The 7,759-nt window shown below is 37.1% G+C and overlaps 1 long non-coding RNA gene across 1 annotated transcript in view; it reads right to left on the reverse strand.

Moving 5' to 3' along the window:
* Nucleotides 1-6,572, reverse strand: part of LOC122709314 — a 272,493-nt gene extending 265,921 nt beyond the window's left edge. Inside the window, exon 1 of the long non-coding RNA XR_006345470.1 lies at nt 6,466-6,572. This is a non-coding gene — a long non-coding RNA (uncharacterized LOC122709314). The remainder of the gene's footprint in view (nt 1-6,465) is intronic.
* Between the last annotated feature and the right edge of the window lie 1,187 nt (nt 6,573-7,759).

The following is a 7,759-nucleotide window of genomic DNA, read 5'->3' on the forward strand; positions in this document are numbered from 1 at the left end:
GCAGGCAAATTCTTTACCACTGAGCCACCAGGGAAACCAAGTGACAGAGACACAGTTCAAAGTATTTCAGGTGAAAAGGAATCCACTGGCTACCCACGAGATGGAAATCTAAATATAACTTGGTGGCTAGGTCTCAGAAATTTGACACACCCAGAACATTTTCTGAGTCTCATCACTTCTCCTTACTTGACGGCATCAGTTGTCAACTGGATTCATCCACAGAGCAGGAAATACAGTTACTGATGACTCCTCTGTCTCACATTTTCAACTTTGATCACTGTAGAGACTGGGATAGAAGTTCTGCCTCTTTATAAATGTCCTGGGTAAATTTCTGATTGGTCCCACTTAGATCAACTACAAACCAATGAATTGTTCCTATCAGGTGAATTTTTATGATTGGCCTGTCTTGCTTAGGCAGATGCCCAATAATGTCAGAAAGAGCAGTATATGCTACATGAAATAATTTGGAAGCCACAGTGGCAGGGGGTAGGAGTGGAACTTCCATCTCTGACACTATAAACATGTGTCCTGTACCTACGTAGCAAGGTTGCCACTGTTGGCAGCTCCTTTACCCTTATAATAGACCATCCTTTTGGGGATGAACCCATGTTTTCTGGTTTCACTGGTCATATACCACATCCCACTATTCTGCCCACCTGAACTGCTCCATCAAAAGTTGAGGGGACATGGGTAAACCTATGGCTGATTCATGTTGATGTTTGGTAGAAATCAACACAATACTGTAAAGCATTATCCTTCAATTAAAAATAAATAATTTTTTTTAAAAAAAGAAAAACTTGGATCCACAGTTATTTTCTGACTTTTAGATCTCCACAGAAATGAACAAGATAGGCGTTAAAGAGAACCTTCATTGGCATTAGCAATGAGGGAATCTTAGCAGTCACATGAAAAAATTTTAAAAACATTGACTAGGAACATGCAATTGGATTAAATTGAAGAAATTTCTGCAACTTTCCCTAAAGTCATAATAACAGTCTCCACCAGTTTCTCCAAAGTAATGCCAAATTAACACTTGAGATTAATGACAACACCATGTTTGCTGTATGCAAGAAGACACAAGAAAAGAGCTCTAGTGCCCTTTCAGTGGGAAGGTTGTCTTAAGTTTCTCCAAAAGGAAAATTCTGGAACCATGTCTGTCTTAGATAATCAAGCAATTAAGTGGATACAAGCTTAGTAAAAAAAAGAACCTTTATAGTCTGCAGTCTAGAAGAGATGCTGATAAACAAGAGGGCCATGGGAGGGTGAGGTGATGATAGACTTGAAGAAGGGGGGTCCTTAAAGCAACAACCATTTAGAATGTCTCTAGACTTGGGATCAATACATATGCTACAGCACTGGTAATAGAAAGTCCCTGGTTTCCCTGCACTCAGGACAGGAGTACAGAGCAGTGACTGGTGGTACAGATGGATGGCCTCTTGGAAAACGGCGACAGTTAGTGAGCACCTGCAAAGAGCTAGAACATGCAGCTTCCGTCTTTCAAACAAAACGCAGAGAAAAGGAACCCTTCAGAGGAGAAACAGAGCCCTCTATTGGGCTTGTACTGTGAATTTATGTATCGTAACTTCATTTTTCCTCTTGTATATGAAAGATTCAAAAAGAACACAACACAGTCCAATAGAATAGCTGATTCTGTCTGTGAATTAAAATCATCCAGGATGACTTCATAATTCCCAATGCCCAGGCCACACCATAGTCTAATTAAATCAGAATCCCTGGAGGTGAGATCCAGGCCCCTACACTGTCTTTAAAGCACCCTGGATTCCACTGTGCAGTCATGGTTAAGAAGCACTGCTCTAAATAAACATGAGGTAAATAAATGTCTCGTTCTGCAAGAATAAGCAGAGAGCAAAAAAAATCACTAAAATTAAAAAAAGCTACTGCAACACAAAACTGCAGGGGTTTCTGGAGGAAACAGGAAAAAGCTAGCAGGGGTTCCTGATTTTAAAAAAACAAGCAAACAAAAACATTTAACTTTTATGTATGGTATTCTTTTAAAAATGCATTGTTCGCTCTGACTTTCTCAAGTCAATTATGGTTTTCATTCTTCTTCTGATGAATAGCAATATTTCAAGGTGAAATTGCCAGTTTGTCAAACATACATTTTAGCTGCAGCACTGTTGTCTTTATCCGAACAGGGTTTTTCCAGTTATTTGAGAGCTTAATTTCATTTGGATGTGATTATTTTAATTAAAGTCATAGAAAGAGAAGAAAATTAAAAATGAAGTTCCTGGTCATAGCCAGCACAATCGTAATATAATATAATATGATAAAACTTAGAGATAAAAAGTGTTAAGGGTATATAAAGAAATTGAGTCTGTAGTCTTAGTCATTGAATAATCCTAGTAAACTGTGTGTGAAATTGTGAAGAAAAGTAAGTTTAAAAATTAAAAATCAGTAAAATCTAAAATATACTTAGGTGTACATATTAAAGTGTATATAAAATATTTGGTTATATAAAAGATATATACAATATGCCCTTGAAATTAGTGACTAAAGGTTACAGTAGGGAGAAATTTTAAAATGATATATTTGGCTCTCTGAGGACTTATAAAATGTAAATCTAGCTCCTCAAATTATACATATTTAACTTGTACATGTTCTCAGGAATTCATTATGTATGAAATTAAGTGCTGGGTGAAATTCAAGGAAGCAGAAAAAACATAAAAGAGCATCCCAAAGACTATTTTAGGCAATGGCACATGAACTCAGTGTGAGGATTTGAGAGGTAATACCAGCAGATAGCAACAGGGGGTGGCAGAGTGGGTCAGGGAACAAAATAAAGCCATGAACTATCAAGTGACCACTGCCCTGGTCAACCAGAGCTTGATTCCTTTGGGCGCTGTGAGCGTGCATAGAACAATTGCCTGAGAACTCTCCCACCTGAAGGGCAAGAGATGTTGTTCAGTTGCTCAGTCATGTCTGACTCTTGGTGACCCCATGGACTGCAGCACTCCAGGCTTCCCTGTCCTTCACCATTTCCCAGTGTACTCAAATGCATGTCCACTGAGTCAGGGATGCCATCCAACCATCTTATCCTCTGTTGTCCTTTTCTCCTCCTGCCTTTAGTCTTTCCCAGCATCAGAGTCTTTTCCAGTGAGTCGGATCTTTTCCAATGAGTCGGCTCTTCGCAAGAGAGTGGATGTTTATCCACTAGTGAAGACTGCTGACAGGGGGCATTCATTTCTTGACATCTGTTCTCTGTTCAGGCAACGGGATGTGGGATGGAACCCCTGCTCCCTAAGTCAAGAGGCACATGTACCAGGAATCGGATAAGCAAAGCGAGACCAGGAGTAGGGTTGTGACAGCATCTGCTAAAAAGTATGTTTTGAGATAAAACAGAGCAGAGGTCAGCAAACTTTTTTTGAAAAGTACCAGCTGGTAGATATTTTAAGCTCTGTGTGCCACATATGGTCACTCTCACATATTTTTCCTTTTCCTTTCTTTCTCTATCTAAAAATGTAAAAACAGTCTAGCTCATATAAAAATAGGGGCCAGACCACATTTAGTCCACAGGTTGTATTAACAGATATCTAAAATAGAGAATATTAAAAAAAATACTAAAAACCAAATTTATCAGTTAATATGAGCAATCAAAATGAGTAATACCTTCTAAGATAAAACAGTCTTTGCATGAAAAACGTTTATCATGTATTGTTTATGTAATACACTTAAAATTATTACTTTAGAAAAGCAGCTGTGCAGACATGTTAGATGATTAAAAACAGATATAGGGCAGGCAGGAACAAGCAAGGTAGAATTCAAGGCATTAAATTTCATTCAAGGTTCTCTGTTTGAAAAACAGGCCATTTAGTCAAAGCAAAAAAAGTCAGTTATCCTTTTCTTTCTTTTTCAGCATTAGCAAGACAACAGAATACAGTCCCTCTTTGAAAGAGAATCCTGGACTTCTTCCCCGCTTGTCCCAGGCTCCAATTAATGTTTTCATCCGAAAGAATCTTTATGTCTCTTCCACCTCCTTACAGATGCTCACTCTATCCTAAATCACACACGTGGTTATTCAATATAATCTCCTAAGCAGGTTTAAGATTTTGAAACAAAAGCAAATAGGAGAAAGAATCATGCTCATAGGTAAATCCTGCTTTTTTCCAATATTTTTCTTGCTGTTATAACAGTTTTTCCCCCCTATTTTCCATACTGCATTGTATATGTGAAGGCAAAATTATTATAAACCATTCTCTTTAAATATAGTGACACTAAATTATAAATAAAATACAAAAGTGATAAAAACAAAATCAAAACTCTCAAGCTCCCATACTCTCCCCTGAGTTAAGAAACCAAATCACACTAGTATATTATTTTCAAAATAATGACTGAGAAAACTACATATCAAAATATAGAAGGTATATCCAATGAAGTGATATGAAAAAAGTTTTGAAGTTTATTTCAAGTTTTGACATAGACATTTATTTACATGTCATATAAACTATTGTGGAGCTAGGGAAAAAATTAAAGCAATGCCTCTAAACAATTAAAACTAGGAATTTGTTTAAAGAATCTTTCAATCAATCAAGAAATTCTTCTCTTCCACGGAATACTATGTGAGAAATACTGTATGAAAACAATAAAGAGTAAAAATTCTCCATAAATGAGAGATCTGAGAAACTGGCAAATTCATACTAGGAACTAGATTGCTCTCATAAAGCTTTCTGCTAATAATAATAATAAAGAAACGGAGAACCCTTCCCTAAACATTTTATGAAGGCAGAACAACAGTAAAACACTATGCCTAAAGCTGACAAAGGATTTCTGGAAAATTTAAATTATAGACCAGAATTAGTCATGAACATAGATTTAAAAGTTCCAGATCAAATATTAGCAAATGAAATCCAGACTTACATATAAGTAATATGGTGGTATATTCATATAATTAAATGCTACTCAGCAGTAAAATGAGTGAACACATACATATAAAAGCAAACATGAATGAATATCAAAAACAGTATGCAAAATAAAAGAAATCAGACATAGAGTACTTAAAATATCTGATTTATATGAAATTATAGAATCCATAAAACTAATGCCTAAAATTAATCTATAGCTAAAGTATACCTAGTTTATACATACATGTATAAAACTACTGCATAGCTTTGGAAATCACTGATTATCTGAAGCAGCAGTAAGGGATGCTTTAATGCAAAAGCCATAAGAGAACATTCTGAGGTAATGGAAATTGAATGGGGCTGTGGTTAATGGGTGCCTAAATTTATCAGTTCCCACATGTCAACTTCAAATGACTGACCTTTTTTATAAATTATGCCTCAATAAAGTTGATTAAAATTGTATATTAAATAAAATCTAAGTTACAGATTTTATTTAACATACATTACTTGGTGACTCAGACAGTAAAGAATCCACCTGCAATGCAGGAGCCCCAGGCTCAATCCCTGGGATGGGAAGGTACCCTGAAAAAGGATACGGCTACCCACTCCAGTATTCTTGCCTGGAAAATCCCAAGGACAGAGGAGCCTGGTGGGCCCCAGTATATGGGGTCGCAAAGAGTTGGACAGGACTGGGTGACTAACACTACAATACAGAACAATGTGTTCTTTCTGGTCTAAATTGTGATACATCGTATTATATAATAGATGATAGACAGATATAGATAGATGTGAGTGATGTCAAAGAAACAGTTAAAAACAATATGACATGATATTAATGATGACATAAAAGAGATTTCAGGCAACTTTTATCTTTGAATTATAACTGACAAATGTAATTTACAAATTTGCTGAAAATGAGCATGCATTAACTTTTCCGTAAGTTAAAGAAAGGTTATGAAAGGCAAATATATATATATATAAAATGCATGTAATGTGGTAGATTTTCAGGATATGTTTTACAACTTCTTTTCAGCTCTTCCCCCCCCCCACTTTTTTATACTCTCTTTTACCAGCTCATTCTATTTCCAGTCTCTTGTGCATTTACTTCTGTTTTCCTTTATTCACATTGTATTACACATTCATTCCTCTATATCCAGATCCAATGATGTTTGATGAAAGCTTTTTTCCCTCAATTTAATTCAATTCAGTACCAGAAATCTTTAAGGAACTAATTATCAGGTTTGCACAATATTGAAGCAAACACAGCCATACACAAAACAAGATGATAAGAAAATAGGATGTGTCTCCACTGTAATTGCATTTTTTCATTTCTTCTGACCTTAATTCAGCCTGGACCACAGTTTCTCACATACCTCCTGGGATATCAAAGCCAGTCAGCACTAAGAGAAACTCTGGCTATGAAAACCACAATGGTAAATTTATAAGCCAGGGACCCTCTCAGAGGCAGCCTTAAAGAAAGCACTGTTTGATGAAAAATTGTAGTAATTGGCCATATCCTGCTGCTGTGTTCTCTTTTGGAGGCCAGCTGAGAAGCCTCCCCTTTTCTCAGTTGCCCTCTAATGAAAGAAAACCCTTGCGGTCCTACCTTTGGTAACCCAGGAAGTCAGTCCATTCATTCTGGTGGACACGGTGCTCCGAGAGAGCAAAAAGACAAGAATGGACACATTGACTGATTGTAGTCAGTGCTGGTTGATATTCAGAGAAGACTAGAAAGAAGAAACAGCAAAAACACTTATCATCACTTTATAAGGTATTTCCTCACTTAATTTTTATAACCCTCCCCTCAGGAATGAGTTACGAGAAGAAAATAGAAATAGAGTGCACAGATAGAAAGATGTCTTTATTTGCTGACTGTTTGATGGTTTAGGTTTAAAATCCTAAGAAAGGAATCTGTCAAAAAGGAATAAATTCTACTACTAGAATTACTATTATTCATGAAAGTTAAAATGTGAATATAGTAAGATGAATTGTATTTCTATACGTTGTTGTTGTTCAGTTCCTAAATTAGGTATGACTCTTTGTGACCCCATGCACTGCAGCCCACCAGGCTTCCCTGACCTTCACCATCTCCTGGAGCTCGCTCAAATTCATGTCCGCTGTGTCAGTGGTGCCATCCAACCGTCTCATCCTCTATCACCCCCTTCTCCTCCTGCCCTCAGTTTTTTCCAGCATCAAGGTCTTTTCCAACGAGTAGGCTCTTCACATCAGGTAGTCAAAGTATTAGAGCTTCAGCTTTAGCCTCAATCCTTCCAATGTATATTCAGGGTTGATTTCCTGTGTAGGATTGACTGGTTTGATGTCTCTGTGGTTTAAGGGACTTTCAAGAGTCTTCTCCAACACCACAATTTTTTTTAATTAATTTATTTCTTTTAATTGGAGGCTAATTACTTTACAATATTGTAGTGGTTTTTGCCATACATTGACGTGAATCCGCCACGGGTGTACATGTGTTCCCCATCCTGAACCCGCCTCCCATCTCCCTCCCCATCCCATCCCTCAGGGTCATCCCAGTGCACCAGCCCTGAGCACCCTGTCTCATGCATTAAACCTAGACTGGCGATCTATTTCATATATGGTAATATACATGCTTCAATGCTATTCTCTCAAATCATCCCACCCTCACCTTCTCCCACAGAGTCCAAAAGACTGTTCTTTACATCTGTGTCTCTTTTGCTGTCTTGCATGTAGCGTCGTCGTTACCATCTGTCTAAATTCCATATATATGTGTTAATATACTGCATTGGTGTTTTTCCTTCTGATTTACTTCACTGTGTATAATAGGCTCCAGTTTCATCCACCTCATTAGAACTGATTCAAATGCATCCTTTTTAATGGCTGAGTAATATTCCATTGTGTATATGTACCACAGCTTTCTTATC

The sequence above is a fragment of the Cervus elaphus genome, chromosome 15 (genome assembly GCF_910594005.1).
Source record: "Cervus elaphus chromosome 15, mCerEla1.1, whole genome shotgun sequence".
In the NCBI taxonomy this organism is placed as follows: Eukaryota; Metazoa; Chordata; class Mammalia; order Artiodactyla; family Cervidae; genus Cervus; species Cervus elaphus.